This window comes from Sarcophilus harrisii, chromosome 3, assembly GCF_902635505.1.
Source record: "Sarcophilus harrisii chromosome 3, mSarHar1.11, whole genome shotgun sequence".
Lineage (NCBI taxonomy): Eukaryota > Metazoa > Chordata > Mammalia > Dasyuromorphia > Dasyuridae > Sarcophilus > Sarcophilus harrisii.
This window is the reverse complement of record NC_045428.1, coordinates 482,277,569-482,297,573: the sequence shown is the minus strand read 5'-3', so window position 1 is coordinate 482,297,573 and position 20,005 is coordinate 482,277,569. Positions and strand designations below refer to the sequence as shown.

Sequence of the window (20,005 nt, the reverse complement as noted above, 5' to 3'; positions counted from 1 at the left end):
CACCCCTTTGGTCTTCTGGGCTAGATTTTTTATATGCTTATTTTATAGGTACTGTTGATTTATTGCCTTGGCCCAAGATATAAAATTTGAGCACCTATTCAGAGCATGATTGTTTGGAAGCTTTAAGATTTATAATGGCTGTTTATAGACTCTGCTATAAAATGTGATTTAAGGTACTCGAAATTCTTTGCAAACATTATCTAATTTGAACTTCATAAAGATCCTGAGTAATAGTTATTCTAGATACTATTATATCCAACTTATAGAGGTGTAAACAGGTTCAAAAATGTAACATGCCTTTGTCTAAATAATTTGTGAGTGTCAGAAGCAAAATTTGAACCCAATTCTTCCAAACTCCATGTTTAGCTCTCTATCCATTATACCAGGCAATCTTCCTTGACCTGGGAAACTAAATATAACAAGCAATAGAATGCTTAAATATAAAAACAATGATAATTCATTTACAATAGTGACCTAATGCCATTTAGAAACTTGGATATTATTATTTTCTGATATATATTCAAATTTTGTTTCTACCAGCTTTCATTATTCAAAGGTATAATTAAAAATGCTCACTTTTATACGTTTTCTTAAAATATTTTACTATCAATTCTATGAAGTTCATCAATAAAAATGTTCTAGTCTCCATCCTAAAAGGTGATTTAACAGTTTAAAAACATCAAAGATATTGAATCTTTCATTTCCTTCATTTCATTTTCTGTAAGATATAAATGAAATGAAATTGTATAAAATAGCACTTCCTTACGAAAAAATTAAGAAATGGAAATAAAAATGAAACTATTAGGTTTACTAAGATGAAAAAATTCCATTTCCTTCTGTGAGAAAAAAACAGATAATGCATGAAATAGGTAATATTATTTGGGCATTTTGAAATTTCTATCTAGTTTTTTGCTAGTATGAGACTGATCCTTAAAAAGATAGGTTGAATCAAGAGAATGAGATCATATCTTCTCTACCTTGCTTGCCTCTACATTTGATTATAAAAGCACATTTTGTCCATTTGATTTTCATTTGTTTAGACACAAAAGAATATTTGCCAGTTAGCTCTGTTCTCATTGTATTTTATTCTGTTTTCCCTTTGTCCTCATTTCTTTTGACATTCCTGGCTTTTTTTTTTTTTTCACTTTTTTTTCCCTTGTGATTTTGCCTGTAGTCAAGTATAACTGTGTTAAAACATGTAAGGTATTGTAGAAAATTGAGACAATGTTCTGAATTCATTCAGTCCAAAAACAAACTATACTTGAAATATTTGAATAACTAAAGCAAAACTATCCTGAAAAAGAATCAATGCCTGAATGAAGTGAAATGAGTAGTCACTCTATTACCTCATTTTATAGTCAGATGACTTGCCTTACATTTTTTTTCAATTACCTCTTAAATCTATGTTCATGTTCTGAGTTTTCTGGATTCTTCAGAACATTTTCCTTCTAAATTTATCCTACAGAATATTTTGGGTTTTTTTGGTTTTTTTTTTTCCCTTAGAGAAAAAATGTTATGTTTTCAAGTGCCTATACATGGGATAAGGTATTATAGTGGTGAAAGAGTCAGTCTCAAAGCCCATAATAGTTAGGTTTGAGTCCTGTTTGTAAATTCATTGTGTAATTCATCTCAGTAGCTTCAGGGAATGCTATAACACTACAGGATACAGTAAAATTGCTGATTTTCTTGAGTAGAGGGCGTTTCCACAGTAGGAATCCTATACCTCAATGAAAAGCCCAGATCCAAATCAAATAAGAAAGGAGACAGAAATAGAAAAGGAAGAAGAAAATTTAATAATCAAAAAAGCCAATACAATAACAAGCCCATACATCCAAAAGTTATGCTAATCCAATCTCATCTCCTTTTTATTTTTTGATATAGTAACATGACTGATAGATCAGAGAGATATTATACACATAGATTTTAGCAAAACTTTCACAAAATGGAGAGATGACATTTTATCAGAGTAAAATTAGCTAGATTTGAAAATGATTGAATGACCAGACCTAAATAAATATTGTGAATGTTTTATATAAGCATGGAGATGAATCTCTCCCTTTTCATTCTTTGAAAACGATTCTGATTTGTAAGATGCAGTTATTTTCACAGTGATTTCTTTACAAATATATGCAATGAGCATAGAAATAAAAAATGAAAAAAGTTGCCCTTTCACCATGATAAAATGTTACCACTTGGCCATTTCTATACACATTTGAAAAGAGAACATTTAAAATATAACATACTTTTTAATCTAGGGAAAAATAAACCAAAAAAAAATCTCTAGGATAAATTCATGATTTTTTCTAACAGGGAACATAATATAGGAGGAAAATATGTGCCATGCTATGATATTTCTTGTTCCATTTGGGCACATGTTAAAATCCAGCCCACCAACTGAGTAGGAATAGCATTCAATTTCTGTGATAAGAAGTGATTTTAGAGAAGGTAATGGTATTAGAACCCTGAGGTGGGAAAAGTAGGCAGAAGATATTCTTTTCAATGAGGAATTAAACTCTCATGTAGGTAAAGTACACTTATGGCAAAGATTCTATATTCATTTTTTTAGAAGGATAGTAAGTATCTTGGCCATACAGAGACCTTCTGAGGATAGAGAATTCATGGACCACTGGGAGTTTCCAGCTGATAGAAAATGAGGAGACATTAAGTCCAAAAGTGGCAACATTATCTATGAGATAGGCAAATTATAAACTTGAAGGCATAGATTTGGACAGGACCCTGTAACTTGGGAAACTACATCTCTTAAAATAAAATATTGGTTCATTTATGAATTAATATCTCAAGATGGTAAGTCTAACCAGAAAAAGACTCCCCAATGGCAGATAAAATTAAATAATCAGGCAAACAAAGGAGGGGAAAAAACAGTAAATATGATACATCCATTGTGCTAACAGATGGTTGTGGAAGAAAAAAAAAAAGAAAATCCCTCCTCTAGAAGCTTTATTTTATATGACCTACATAGAGAGGATAAAAGAATGACATGTATATTTTGAATTATTACTCTCCTTTTCTCTTCCTCATTTAACCTTCTCTTCACTATTCTTTCCCCAAGTTTAAGGTATATCTGGCTTATTCCAAACCCCATCTTGAATGTATCCCCTTTATATTCATTTTTCCCCTCTTCCTGTTCTTATCTATATGCCTGTTGATTTGACAATGTTATATGAAACCACATTTCCAATTTATGCTATTTAAAATACATAACAAATTATACATATTACTTTTTAAAATAACATGTAAACACATAATCCAGCAGTGGAAACCTACATTTCCAAACAGTTTTAAAAAGGAAATAAATTACAAATGAGAAAGAAGTAAATTAAGAGATCTTAGAAATTTATCTCTGTTATAAAAATGCATAAGTAAAGACATACAGAAGGAAAAATGAAGAATTGGAATTAAATTTTCTATATTTGTTGATTGATTAAACAAAGAAATTAGACATTCAATCATGATATAACATAACTAAAATTTCACAAAATTAAGAGGAAGAAAAAAGGAGCTAGCTGCTACAGAGTAAATGCTTGTTTGTTGATTATGATCCTAATCTGAAATCCACCATAGATGTGATATAATAATACCATATATACATGTCCTAAAAAGCATGATAGATAAATTCATAAAAGAAAAGGTGTCACATTTGCAAAATTATTTATATAGAATTACAGAAATCATAGATACATTTAAGATTATTCTTTCAAAAATAAATTAATCCAATAAAAATAGAAGCAAAGCAAAGCAAAGAAATTACAGAGAAGTGACTAAGGAAAAAATATATTTTAAAGACATCTAGCACCCATTGTTTGAAAACTATAAAGAAAATACTGATTTTAAGCATGCCACAGTACTCTTCCTCTTCCTCCTACTATAACAACAATAGTTGGCATTGATATGGGGTTTTTAGGATTTCAAAGTGCTTTACAAACATTATCTGTTCACAGCAATCCTGAAAGGTAAGTGTAATTATTAATTTTCCATTTTATAGTTCAGAAAATTGATGTAGAATTTAAATGACTTATCCAGGACCACAAAGCTGATAAATGAGTGAGATTAGTTTGAACTCGTGTTCCTGATTCCAAGCTTTATGAGAAAAGAAAAAAAAAGAAAGAAAAGAATGAAGGAAGGAAAGAAAGAATATCCAAAAACACAAAAAAAGGACCACACTAAAAAATAAAGAAGCACTATTACCTGCAATGGTCAAATAATGAGGGTTTTCCCTAGAATTTACGGAGAAAAGAAGGGATAGCCTCCTATTTAAAGAAAAGATTTCCTTCTATTTGCCATGATTTTATAAATGCTAACTGTAACAATAAAGGAAAAGAGAAACTAATGGTGTAAATATTGATAAAAAGGAGATAGATGTATCCCCCTTTCTAGACAATGTAGTGGTTTATGTAGAAAATCCCAAAGAATCAGTGAAAAACTAATCAACATGTTAGTACAATAAAGTTGCACAATACAAAATAAATGCCAAAAAATTATCACTACTTCTATGTAGTATTAATAAAAATCAGGAAAAAAATATGAGAAACTCCTTTCAAAATTTCTATAAATTGAAAAAATCTTGGAATTATCCTGCTAAATTATAATATTTCTTTATATAAATAAAGAGATATTTAGACAGTTAGAATTTATTTTTCAGGATTATATTGTACCAATACAATAACAATGTCTATACTATCCAAATTAACTTATTGACTCAATACTACAATAATCAAACTGTCAAGGAGTTGCATTTTCAAATTAGGGGGGGAAATTCATTTTGAAGAATACAATGTCTAATTTCTCAAAAGGTTAAAAATAAGAGAAAAAGATACATACAAAGACATAACATTACCACAGCTAAAATTTTAATAATAATCTTCAGAACTATTTAGTACTATTTTTAAAAATGAAAAATTGTTCAGTGGACTAGATTAAACAAGACTTTTAGATGCAATCTTCAATAGCAACCCAACATTTAATTAGCTAAGGAACATAAAATATGAGATAAAAAGACTGTTTCATAAGAATTATTTAAAAAACTAGAAGATAATTTGGCAAAAATTAGGTATTTTATTCTTTATGTAAAGCTTTACCTAAATGTTAAAAAGTCATATAACTTTGATGGAGGCTAATGAGAGAAGGTGTTCTTATTATTTCTTACTAGTGGGAGACTTAACTAAACAAGGAATAATAAAGATAAAAAATTAATCATTTTGACTACATAAAAATAGACTTTTTTTTTGCAAACAAAATCAAGCTAGAATAATAAGAGAAGCTGCCAAATGGATCAAAATGTGCTTTAATTAATTCTGATAAAAGTCTGACTTTTATGAGTAGTATATATATTTATCAATTTTTTCCCATCACAAGAGACCTTAAAAGAGAGGATAGAATATTGTCAATGATGTTCTAGAAGAGATAATGGATAAGGAATGGATTTAACTAGTTGTGCTTTTAAATTGAAAATGGTTTATATGAACACATATATATGACTTGAACCTCTCTGGACATATCCTTTATTATGACTAATTACACACATAACACACATACACACACACACATACACACACACATGCATACCACAATTACTTTACCAGACATTGTACTAAATGCTTTACAAATATTATCTCTTTTGATTTTCACAACAATCCTAGGTGGTAGGTGCACCTATTATCCCCATTTTACCATTGAGGAAGCTGAATCAAATAGAAGCTAAGTGACTTGCTCCAAAGTCACACAATTATTAAGATTCTGAGGGTACATTTGAATGACACTCTGAGGTTCAGGAATCCATCCTGTGCCACTGTGTCATTTAGATAGATGTCTTAGAGATAAGAAGTCATTTTTGCCCTAGCTATTTAAAAGAAATTCTTTCAGATGGTTCTGAAATATGATAAGTATGCATTATAAATTAATGACATATAAACCAATATATGCATTTTGTTAAAATTCTTCTTTTTTTATTTTAAAACAAAAAAGCATAAATGCATTAGAAATATACATGCATACACATTTTACATTCCTAGATAACTTGAAAGACTAGAGCCAAGTGAAGTTAGTCTTAAAAATCTATCATTATACTTTCCATCATATTTGCTTTGAATTTGTGGCATAAAACATTTCCAAAAGAATCTTTATTAATCCAGACTTCTAGCTAGTGAATAATATTGCTATATGTGTGTCTGAATCATTTCCTTTTGGAAGTGTTCTGTTATGTTTTATTTCCATGGGAAAGAGTGTGTTCTGTGCATGTTTTTGTCTTTGACCAATAAATGTGATGTTTATAGCCATCTTCATTCCCATTCATTCCAAATAAAAAGCTCTATGCATTACTAATAGTTTGTAAACATCATTCCATTGGACTGTGAAACTGAAGTAATGACTTATATTAGGGATAATTGGAGCAAATTTTGAATCTGCATGAATAATAGAATGATTTGCTAGAGCAGAATTAATTACTCTCACTTATGATATGCCCAGAAAAAATACAAAGGGATTCTTTTATCATCCTGATGTGAAAATATACCTAGCACCAAAAGCTTTTTGTTTTTGTTAATCTGCAGATGGTCTTCTTTAAGATTTTATAGGCTCTTCATTTTTCATTTCATCAACTCTTTTCTAAGCTATGTTAAATACTAACCATGAATACTAAGCACAGAATCAGATAAAAAGTTTATAAAAAGATATTAAACACATATGTGTGTGTATTAACTTTTTTCCCATAAAGCAATATAATTCTTCATTTTCTGACTCAATTCACAAACTTGCTAAGCCTTCATCAATAGGGAAGATAGTGCTGCTGGAAGTTTTGAGTAAAATCTTAGTTATGAAGCTTTTATTAGGCACTTATGATGTGCCAGATCCTTCTAAGTCTTAGGAATACAAGGAAATGCAAAGCCAGTTCCAGCTGTCAAGGGGCTACGGCACAGTTTGAAAACAGTTTCTGGGTAATGTAATCATTTTTAAAATAATGCCAGCATTTTATTAATAAAAGGATTGTCATTTGAGCATCTTTCATAGTCCAGACACCCATAATGGCCTTGGAGTCACAGTTTATATGTCCTTTGAAGAGTTGATGTTTCTGGGTGGTGTCAATCAATTCTGATTGGTTAACATAATGGGAGGTGAGACGCATTAAAATGAGAGTCTTGACATACATGACTTAGATCACCCAGATATTAGTCAAAGAGATATTAATTTCCATAACATTGATCTTGACAATAGGGAGACTCAACATTTTCCCAGATCTGTCTGAACAAACACAAAGAGCAGGTGTATACTCAGTAGCTCAAATTTATAATTCATTTTACTATTTCATCAGATTTTGGGTTAAGTAAATCTTTAAGGTAGATTTCTCAGACTGGTTGATTTCTGAAAGAGGAAGAAGAAAAAAGGAAAAAAACCTTGGTCCTAATACAGTAACTTTAGTTATTAAATGCAAGAGAGCAAGTTCTCTCAACTGATTATCATATATCCAAACACTTTCTGATTTTCAATATCTGTTTATTCTTAAGCTTATATATTGAAACCCATTGAAACCCATTGCTGAGTATAATATTCCAGATGTGATCTGCTCAGGGAAAAATGCATCAAAACTCTCATCTCCCTTGTCCTGTGTACTCTAAGTCACCCAAAGCATCAAAAACATGAATTAGTCTTTGGGGAATTATTTCATTATGTTGTTGAATTACATTGAATTTTTAGTTCATTAAACTCCCTAGCAAACTTTTGCCTAGCCATGCCTCCACCATATTGGACTTATGAAGATGATTTTTTTTTCAATCAAATTGTTAATGATTTCCATTGATCACTATTAAATTTCACCTTGACCTTGTCAAGTTCTTTTTGAATCCTGACTGTTATCTAGTGAGTTAGCTATTCCTCTCAGCTTTGTGTCCTCTGCAAACTTGATAAGCCTGTTATTTATTCCTTTAGGCATGTGCTTTTGTTTGCTTGGGTAAATTCAGTGTAATGGTAAATTAGGGCACATCCTCTACCCCTCAGTCACTTATTTATTCACCTTAATCATAAGCACTGACACTACCATATTACCACTAATGACCAATAACTCTATAACTGCATTTTTATTTCAATCAACAAATATGTATTAAATGTCTTCTGTGCACCCAAAAAAAAAATATGCTAGAGATAGGTCCTTAAGGAGCTTACATCCTAAGGGAGATTATATATACATAAAGGAGTATATGCAAAATAAATATAAGATGAAGGGAAAGGCAGTAACTAGGTGGATAAAGAAAGTCTTCATGTAAAAAATAATGCTTAAGCAGAGTGCTGAAGGAAAAAAAAAGCCAAGAGACTTTAAGAAACAGAAATGAGGAGAGAATATATTCCCCAGACTACCTGCTATCCACCACACTACAACTCAGATTTTTTAAAATAGAAATCATTGCCATATAGAACAATAAATAGGCATAGATCAGGTAATTGATTTAAAATATAAAAAGCAAAAATATAAAATCTACATTATTTATTTAGTATAATAGAGATCTATACTGAAAACTAGCAAGTTACTCCTTATGGGGAAAAATAACCAATGGCAGATAAAGTTCCAAACAAATAATTTTTAAATAGGGGATAACTAGATATAATGAATAATAATAAAAGTAAGTTCTATAAAAGTTCTAGTTTTACACATTATACAAAATATAGAGGTCAGTGTGGCCCTTTGAGCCAGACTCTAGGCATAATTGGTAGACAGTAGAATTGGCTTTGTTTGAAGTATAAGAAACCTAGTTTAGCTTGATCATACACACAATAAGAGGTATACTGTACAATAAAATTAGAAAGGAATTCAAGGTTCAATAGTAAAATACTATGAGTCAAACAAAAAAAAATAATATTTGATCTTAGAAACTAAAGGGGACCAATGGGGATTTTTGAATAGGAAGTTGCGGTAAAACTGAGCTTTAGGAAAATTACCTTGGCAGCTATGTTAAGATGGATTAGATTAGAGTCAGATGAGATATGAAGAGAACCTGAACTAAGTAAGTAGATGTCTGAGTAAAGGGAAGAGATCAGATATAAAAAATATTATGGAGGTAGAAAAAAAATGATGATCTGGCCTCAGACACTTAACAATCACTAGTTGTGGGACGCTGGGCAAGTCACTAACTCCAATTGCCTCACATACACCAAAATACAAAATAAAATAATAAAGGTGGTACCAGGGTTGAAAACCCGATTTGACTGTAAGAATGGTAGTACCCTTAACAAAAATAGAAACCATTTTTAATAGGGGTAAGTTTTCAAAGAAAGGAAAAATTCAATTTTGAATACATTGAGTTTGAGACATTTGTTTTGACATAGGCACTTGGAGTTAGCGAACCAGAACTCAGGAAAAGACTAGAGTTGGATTTATAGGTATGGAATTTTTCTACATAATAATGTTAATTCCATGGGAGCTGATGAGATTGCTAAGTAGGAGAGTATAGAGGCAGAAGAGAAGATGGTATCCTTATCATATAGCAACTCAAAAAGAGTTGTCAAAGTTTTGGACATTTTAATTTGGGAATACGTTTGACAATATTGTACAAAATTCACATTTAGTGAATATGACTTGGAGAAAAACAAAATGATTCGAGACTTCAGGAATTGGAAATGAAGTCCCAACAATGACATTTAGAACCACTGTTATTTAATTCATGAACAGTAAGATAAATGGAATTACTTTTCCAAAGGTATAGAAGTAGATAAAATCATCAAAGGAAAGAGAGTAGAGAGAGCTTTGGAAAGGACCTTGGGAAATATCCATCTTTAAGAGATGATAGGAAAATGAGGGAAAGAAAAGGAGACAAAGAAAAAGGGGTCAGAGTAGTATGAGAACCTTGAGAATGTTAAGTACCATGTGTGGCTTAAAGGGGAAAATAGCAGCTACTTAAAGATAGAACCAAAGAGATGTGTCTTGAAAGTAATTTTGTAAATAAAACCTTTGGATTATAAAGAATTACAAGCTTTTAGTGTGAAGAAGCAGTTATAGCTGCCAAACTATATTCAAACGAGGGCAACGAGAATGGTGAGGGACTTGAAATCATGTCATGTTTGAAGAAACAAAGATGTTTGAAAGAAAAGATATATATATATATATATATATATATATATATATATAGAAAAGATTTAATGGTAATAAACTATTTGAAGGATTATCATGTAGTTCTAAGGAAGCTGTTTAATTCTGTTTTACATATAGCCAGGAGAAGGCAAAATTAGACATATATGTAGTACCTCTAGGGAAGCAAATTTTGATTCAATAGAAGAAAAAAAAAATGCTAAAAATTACAGTTGTCCTGGAATGTAATTGAATGGATAGGGGAGTAATGATGAGCTTCAAGATGAGGTAGAACTCTGGGATGAAAATTGGTATTGGAAATAACAGTTATTCTAGTGAGCATGGTGGAGCTGTATCATCATCTGTAATCTAATTAGTAAATTCTGCTAATTTGGAAAGTAATATCAGTAGAGTATTCCCAGAGACACATGACTATATTAAATATTGCATTTATATATAGACTGTACTCTAATAGAAAGAACCCAGAAGCAGGAGTCAGATCTGATGTTTTTATCTGTAGTTCCCCATAAAATGAGGATAACAACACACTGTCTACCTCACATGAATGATTGAATAAAAGCACTCTCCAAACCCTAAAGTATTACAAAAATGTGAGTAATTATTATTATTATTATTACTATTAACCATATAATCCTAATTTAATATTATTTGAGCTATAAATTTTTAAAAAATGAACATAAAGGGAAGAAAGAGAAAACCTCTTAAATAAATCCTATTTATATTTGACTTCTAATAATTGTTCCAATTTACCTTAGGCACTCTCAAACCAATTCTTTTCATCCATGAGCAAAATCAATACTTATTTCAAGCACAGGAGTGTGTTGTGTGTTGTGTTTTTAAAATTCAAACTGGTTTTATATTTTGTTTAATGTTCTATAGATAATAAGTATGAACTACAAGATGAACCATTTCTCCATACTTACCTCCATCTTCAGGTAATGGCTGAGAGATGATAAAAGGCTACTTGTATCCCAAGCCCAAATGTCTCATACTCTTATAGCCACAGGGAATTCAATTCAATAAACACTGATTAAGATCCTATAATTGCAAAAAATGCATGATAAAGAACCAGGGTACAAAGACAAAATTCAAAGAATTTACATTTCCTAGAAAAGTCAAGTAGGTTAACCTTTCAGAGCCCCAGTTTTTTCTACTATAAAAGAGACATAATTAACTGTCTCAGAGGACTGAGGATAGAGTTCTTTGAACCTTGAAGTGTATTAACATATGTGCATGTGACAGGATGATGATGATGGTGATGATATTAAGAAGTGGCTACTATTTTGTTCTATTTTGTTTGATTTTTCCATTATGGTAATAACATTGATGAGGTGAAGGTTACAGCCAGACTCTCCTTGTACAGGGCCACCAAATGATGTACAGAAATGTTGAACCCCCACAATATATGGGGGTTTCAGGACTCTCCTTCAACTGTTCATCAAATTCTGGGGAGTAGAAGTTAGAGTCCAAAAGCATGTTGGGATTTTAGGCCAGGGTCCAAGGAATTTCAAAAGAATTTATAGGTTTAGACTTTCTCTAAATCAAGAGGCAAAGATTTTATTATTATGCCACTGATAGGGCTAAAACTTCCAAAAGGGAATGTTAGCAATTGTGAAACTTAGTAAGCCTCTAAAAAGAGTTAGCCATTATGATGTTTATTAAGTGTGATAAAAGAAATTAGATGTAACTAGAAAAAAAGATAAATCTCTAGTGAACTTGCTGCCATAATGTGGGTAGTTCCTAATGAACCCACAATGGCATAAGGTGAGGTAAATTCCTAAATAGCAAATGGGGTATTATATCATTGACTGGAAGGCTAACCCTAAAAGGGTTTAAGGTTGTAATAACAAGTTAGCAGGGGATTAGGATGCATAGACGCAGACTTTTTTTTTTTTTTTTTTTTTTTTTTTTTTTGCTGAGGAATTGGAGTTAAGTGACTTACCCAGGGTCACATAGCTAGGAAGCCTTAAGTATGTGAGATCAGATTTGAACTCAGGTCCTTCTGACTTCAGGGATGGTGCTCTATCCACTGCACCCACCTAGCTAGCCCCAACTCTTTTATGGGGAAAAATGACCTTGGAGGTTGACATCATAACTTGGCCTTCTAATTGGATAATTGTAGAGTTTGTCACTGCAAGGAATTGAACAAGGAATTCAATGAAGGCCCATGCAACAAAGGCCTCCTTAGGATAACAAAAGGCCTAATTAAATCAAAAGATTGAAATAATCAATACTCCTCCCTGCTTGCCTCAGACTATAGTTTAGACAGTAAAATTTAGGCTCTTTCCAGATAATGCCACTTCCTGCTACCAAACCCAGGGATTTTAACTCCCATCAATGTGATTTTTTTGGGAAAAAAAAATTGCAGATGCATGTTACAAAGTAGTTCTCTTATATTGATTGTATTTTTTATTAGTAGACAATAGAAATCCAGAGGCCTCTTTCTGAACATGTTCCCTTAGGACTCAACAGTTACCACTGGGAACAATTTTTCAGGTAAAGTAGCCATCCGATATTAAAATAGGAACTCATAAACACCTGTTTCATTTTGCTTATCCTGAGCCAAAAAATTTTCCCTAGAATGGCATTTCTAATATATAATGAAAGCCAAGGTAGACAGGGGAAAATTAGGATTCCATATAAAGAAGTTTACTTTACACAAAGCTTTGCATGGATATACCTCAATTATCTATGTATTAAGGTTTCTCTGTAATTACTGAAATGCAAGAATATATAAACTTATACATAGTTTAAGAAAACTTAAAAAACCAGTCTTTTTGATAGTTGGCAGTGAAATCAGATATCAAAATCTGAGTTTTGCATGATCTATTTCATAGGTTCTTGTGAGGAAATACTTTTTTTTAACAAATTATATTTTTCATTCCTCTCTTTTTTGCATATTGAGGCAGAGCAAATCCATACCTCTATAGCTTTAAATAATTGTATTATAAAAATCTTCAGTCTAGAATATTAAGGGGTTTTAGGAAACACAAATGTTTTAGACATTTCTCTTCCCATAAACATATAGATAAGGTTGTTGCTTGATATTTGATTGAATTGTTGGTATCTTCAATCTACTTATATTGATTATCTAATCTGATTCCCCACAGACACATACAAAAAGTAAATACTATCTTTTTAAAAGAGAGAAAAAGAATCACCAAAGAAAAATGACTTAATATGCTTTCCCTAAAGCATTTCCCTAAAAAATTGAGGTGTTCTTTAAGAGTTATGTTCCTATTTTTCCAGTTACAGAAAGCAACATTAATATTGTCTTTTAAGTGCAGTTATAAAAGTCACATTGAGAAAAAAAGTAAATGAGCTATTTGCCTCATTTAGATTCTTTCTTTTGTTTTTTTACTGATTTGTTTCTTTCCTCTCTTTCTTGATGAGTAGAATATATTGTCCCAAAATGCATTTTTTAAAATATCCTAGGGCTTCATGGAATACTTAAGAATATCTCTAGCCCATCTTCCTTCCATCAACAAGTACTTTCCCTCAACTTTTCTAGGCACCTTCTAGCAGAATAGAGGAAATCTCTGCTCTTTGTCAATATTTAGACCTTAGGTTTTGTTTTATTTTTTCTGACACTGCTTGCTCCTGAAGTGAGGTTTGTGTTTATTTCAAACAGAGATATTTCTATATACAAGAGACATATTACAGTTAGGATGATAGTTCAGACACTATTAAAATTTTTCATTTGTTTGTCCAACAAATAAACTTAGTTAGATATAACCATTACATTCCCAGGAAACTGGAATTGAAAAAGCACTTGAATGGGACTGATTGGATGAAGTATTTCTCAGGATCAAGTCACATGATTCCTGTTCCCAAAACTGAGACCCTGGAGAGTCATTTGATCTCTGGAGGGATGAACTTTGAATGCTGAAAAACAGGAAATTGCAGAAAGTGATGTGACCTGTGGGAAGCAGCCAGCATTGGTGACCATTGGTTAAAGATGGTTATGTCCTTTTAGTCTATTCAATGAGAAGGCTCTGGTCTTTTGCTTTTAAACCCTGAACAAGTCGGAAGCTGGCCAGGTTCCAGGAGCACATGGTGGAGCTGGGATGGCTCCAGGTGTGTCTGGGCCTCTCCTTGCAGGGATTAAATAAATGCTTTCTCTTTGTACCTGATGATGTCTCTGATTATAATTGAGAAGGGGGTCTTGCACCCAACCTGTTCCACACATGCTTAATTGTCTAGATCTGTTGTAGTGTTAATTAATATATTGTGTGTGACAGGTTTGGCATTTTTTTGTGTTTGTATCATTCATAATATGAATAAATTTACTATTCAACTGATTCCTTTGAGGCTAGTATTTCCTGACCAAGTATTCAGAAATAAGACCCAATTCATCTAAATACTTTATATTGATAAGTGATTTCTATGATTTTTAATAGTGATTTGTTTGGCTTTGGTCTTCAGGTCAACATATAATAAATAATAAAAAGAAAGCAAGATTTAAAGTAAGAAGGATAATTGAAGCCATCAGTCTCTTATTTTGTATCTCCATTGATTATTACTGCAATGTTTATTTGTTTAAAGAGCCTCAAGATAAATGTACAGTATTGAAAACATCCTTTTATGAACTTTGCCTGAATGCCCCTGTAATTTTGATATACTACTGAGAATAGCTATACAAAGTGTTCCAAAGCCCTCAGTAATATAAAAGTACATTAAGACTTTTGAGCCATGTCATAGCAATGAGTTATAGTAACAGTTCAAACTACTTTTGGTTAGTCTGATCTATTTTAGTTTAATCACTTAATCTACATTTTGTGCCTATTCTGTACAAAAAGTAAAATTTTTTGTACTTCCAAATATTTTCCCTTTTCCTTCAAGTATTTAGTAATCTAGTCAGTAAGAAAAGATTTAAACATGTAAAACTATTAAATAAGTAATTATCATCATTATATTACATAAGTAAATAAAATTTCAAAGAAATATTAGAAGTATCAGAGAGTAATACATTGAGTAATGACCAGTTGAATTATATAGACAATTAGAGATATTAACAAAAAGTTGGAACTTAAATTGGAACTTAAATAGTCATCTAACCTTTGCTTAAAGAATCAAAATCATGTAACCGTAGCAATCTCACTACTTTCAAAAGCATTCCATGACACTTTGGGACAACAATTGCCACAAAGTCCTTCCCTAACAACCTAAATTTTGCCTCTTTCAAGTCAGTCAGTAAACATTTGTTAATTGCCTACTATATGTCAAGCATTGTGTTAAGCACTGAGGAAGGTGAAAAATAGCACTACTCCCAAGGAGCTCATGATTTAATGTAAGAAGACAATGATCATTCATTATATTCTTTCTCTTGAGTTGTTTTAAATACACACACGCACACACACATACACACATACACACATACAAAAGAGAGAGAGAGATAGTATTAGTATCAAGGAAGATCTAAAAAGTATAGAGGGAAACCTATAGGCAAAATGAAAAAATTTCATGCATGGTCAAGAGCTAGTAAAAATGTCTAGAATTGAGAGATGGAGTGCATTTTATGAGTAATGCAAGGAGGCCTATGTCATTGAATTGCTGAGTATGTGAAGGGGAGTAGGGTTTAAGATGACTGGAAATAAAGAAAGGAGTAAGATTATGAAGAGCTTTAAAAATCAAATAGAAGATTTTGTATTTGATCCTAGAAGTTAATGGAGAGCACTGGAATTTATTGAAGAGGGGTTCAGTGACAGGAATGGTGGTATTATGTGGGACTTGGGACCTGCGTTTTAGAAAGATCATTTTGATAGCTTTCTGGTGAATGGACTGAAGTGAGAAGAAATTTGAGGCAAGAACATGAACGAATATAATCCTTCTCTCCTGTGATAGCCCTTCAAATGCCAGGAAATAGTTACCATAATCCATATAGCCCTAAAATCTTCTCTTTCTTGTTGTTTAGTCATTTCAGTCATGTCTGACTTATTGATGCTATTTAGTTTTGGGTTTTTTTTGGTTTTTTTTGTGGGGGGGTTGTTTGTTTGTCTGTTTTTGGCCAAGATACTGGATTGGTTTGCTAATTCCTTCTCAAGTTAATTTTACAGATGAGGAAAATGAGCCAAAGAGAGTTAAGTGACTTTGCCCATGGTCACATAACTTGTAAATGTCTGAGGCTGGGATTCTACTCAGGTTTTCCTGACTCCAGGCTCAGTGTTCTATCTACTGCTCTTCCTACCTACCCCAAACTCCTCTCTCCCCTTGGTCAAACAATTTAGTTACTTTAGCTACTTCCTATAAGATATAATCTCCAGATATAATCTGGTTTCCATCCTCTGAATGCTCTCTATATTATCAAGTTCTCTCCTAAACTATGCTTTCTAGATTAAAATAGTACAATCTACTTGTTTGTTATTTAAAACAATAATGAGTTATAGTAAACTGAAGAGTTCCAGAGAATGAGTAATTATAGATAATGTTTGAGGTATAGTTAAGAGGCTTATGGTGGAAGATCTTTAATAGTAAAGGAGTTTGAACTTTCTCTTATAAACAACAAGGAACTACTCAATGTTTATAATGATCAAAGTAAAACTTAAAGAAAATTATATTAGTTATGTTGGATAGGTTAGATTTAAAGTAATCATTGGGGAAAGAATATTCAGGAAGCTACTGAAGGTATGAAGTGAAAAATTTCTGAATTGCAATGCTTTGGCAGTAAAAAAGAACAATTGTGGTATTTTTTTTTTTTTTTTCTGAGGCAATTGGGGTTAAGTGACTTGCCCGGGGTCACACAGCTCTGAAGTGTTAAGTGTCTGAGGCCACATTTGAACTCAGGTTATCCTGACTTTAGGGCTGGTACTCTTATCCACTGTACCATCTAGTTGCCCCTGTGGTAGGTATTTTTAAAGAAAAATGAATAAGAATTGATTTGGATGAATTGGATATGATTCAACAGAAAGGACTAGATTGAAAGAAAATATTTTGATCTAAATAACACAGAGGCAGTAGTAGAAATGGTGATGAACTTGGGACTTTATTTCAAATCCTTGCTTTGTGACCTTAGACAAATCATTTCACTTCTCCTGACCTCAGTTTCCTCACCTATAAAATGAAGAGATTGGACTAGATAATCTTGAAGTTTTCTTCTAGCTTGAAATTTGCCAACATTATAAATCTATGAATTAGAAAAGTATTTTTCTCTTCTTGCTTACAGTGTTCACATTGACAGGGATTTCCTCTTCTCTTTTCCTTTTGCTCATTCATTTCTTTCCATTATTAAGTTTTTAGCCAATGCTACTTCCATCAAAATTTCAAACTTAGAAAATAGAGAATTCACCAAATTTAATTCACAAACCTTCAACACATTTGTAAACTTGAACATTTCACTTTATCTTCAGGATCCTTGATTCTGAATGCTGGAGGTGAACTTTTGTTAATAGAAGCTATTCTACTGTGATTGGGACCAGTCTGGTCTCTCCCAGAAGCCATTTGTGATCAATAATAATTGTCTCTTGTTTACCAGCTCATGGGGGTATTTTTATCTCCTGGGAATTCAGGATTGTCAGATGTGATGGCTGCTGAGCCAAACCTAAAGAATAAGGCCCCATTTCCATAATGCTAAGGACTAAGAAGCCTCTTAGTCCCTCAGGGCTATTGATATGTGAGTAGTAATAGCATGAATGCTTTGATGTTTGTAGGTCTATCCATGGTGCTCACTATTCTTTAAAAATCCCTCCAACTAAAAGAGAGTATTGAAGTTTGTAAAAATGAATAAGGATACACTAAGCTGACATTTCCATGGTTTCTTAATACTTATAATTCATACTGCTAAATATGTACATCAGCAAATCAACTACCCTGGGTATTAATTTATGTTTATGTAGAATTTAAGTTTTCCTGGCAGTCCTTTGCTGCAGAAAAGGTGGATTGTATTATAAAACAGAGCAACAGAACCAATAGGGGAACTTTTGACTTCATAATGTGCTTTTGATGCTACAAAGGTGCCTGAATTGATCAGTGTCTAAATATACAATCTCTGAATAAACATTTAATCATTTGTTCAAGTTCATGATTTAGATATCCTTTTTTCATCAGGTATACTATTTAAAGAAATTCCCAGCTTACTCACATTGTCTTATTAGTTTTAGGATGAATATTTACACTTCTAGCCTTCAGGAGTATATTCCATTGTAGACAGCATAGAAATTCAAGAATAGGGTTAAGTTATCCATTAGGTCCTTTTCATATCCTCCTTCTTCCCATTCCCTGTGTGCTCTCTTCTCTTCTCTTTTCTTTCTTCTTTTCTCTTCTCTCTTTCTCTATTTCTTGGCACTCTCATTTTTTTCTCTTACTTCCTCCTCCTGTCTCCTTTTCCCTTCTTCCTTTTCTCCATATTTGTCTCCCTCTTCTTTCTTCCTTTTTCTCTTTGTATTTTTTTGTCTCTTAAATGGAAATGATTTCTATTCAGTTTCATCAATAACAAAAACTTGTACTCCTTAAACAGCCTAACCAATTGAAGACCATATGGGATGATTATCAGTGCTGTATATTTAAGGTTTTAAGATATAAATTTATTGTAAAGGGATTTTCTTTTCTGCCAAAGTGCAGAGAGCTGAGGGAAGGAAATGTAGAGGGATGGGGATGAAGAAGGGAGACAACCAACTGATGCCATTTCTAAGGAGGAACTGGCAGACAGAGAGTAGAAGTTTTATAACTGAAAATCCTGTTCCCCTCTTTATTGCTGGCCTATGGATTTACATTACACGGCAATATAAGAATTTAAGTAACTATATATTGTGGAAGAAAGAGAAACTTAATACCACTAAAATAGAAATTTTACCTCATATTTTCTTTTTGTTGGATTTTCTTTTTTATTTTAAGGAAACATAGTAAAAGATATTGCTTGTAGTGCATTTACTGACCATTGTAGCCTATAAGGTGGTCAGAAAAGGCATACAAGGAAGGATACTCTCAAAATCTCTCTTAAGAACTTTAGAATTGATTATATGACATGGGAGAGACTGGCACAGGACTGCTCAGTATGACATGCCCTAATCAATTGAATTATCAGAAGAAATACAAGATGCACAGAGTTAGAGAAGCCACCCCAAATGTTCATATAGACTATTTGTGTCCAACTTGTGGCAAAGGATTCCGAGTTCATCAGTCTGATCAGCTGATCTGTATAGTAGAACACACTGCAACTTGACTATAATATAGTGATATCATTTTGGTCCTCTTTGAGAATGAAGAACAACAATAAACTTCCTGACTCCTAAAGAATTTAAAATTATGGAAATATTAATTAACACCAATTCAGCAAGCATTTATCAGATATACATCAAATACAAGGCACTATACTAGATACAAAACCCTAACAATCCTACTCCTCCAAAGCTGTGTAATGGAAAAGTACAAATAGTTTCATATTTGTGTATCTGTATTTCAGTGCCTATCCCAAGGCCTGGAATATAATAGGAGCTTAATAAATGCTTGTTGATTCACTGATCTTAGTGTAGTCTAATTTTGCATTAGTTCTCTTGGATGTTATATCTCCCTGTTGATTTATTTTGAATTTAAACTCCTTCACATCTCTAACTTTTTTGGGTATTAATGTCTTTCTAGACACTTTCTCCATGGTATTATACTTGTGTAGTTAGTTTCTTTTTTTCAAGTGGGAAAATTTAAATTTGTCCTTATTAGATTTGTCTCAGTTTGGGAGGTGTGATAGCCAGCCACTAATCAGATTTAATCTTGAACTATTTGTCTGAATTGGTATTTTTTTTTAAACCCTGTAGCCTTTGTAGAGAAAATAGGAGAAAGCCAGAGCGAGAGAAAGAGAAGCAGTGAAGGAAAATGGGTAGAAAACTGGTCTCGGAGTCAAAAAAGGCTGGGTTTAAGACCTGTTTCTGATGCAGATTTTCTCTGTGACCCCTATTTAAGTCAGGCGTAATTAACCTCTCAATT

At 32.2% G+C, this 20,005-nt stretch overlaps 1 protein-coding gene across 1 annotated transcript in view; it reads left to right on the top strand.

Moving 5' to 3' along the window:
* The window catches only part of GUCY1A2 (guanylate cyclase 1 soluble subunit alpha 2), a 430,164-nt gene that overhangs the window by 405,026 nt on the left and 5,133 nt on the right, over positions 1–20,005 (top strand). The window lies entirely within an intron of this gene.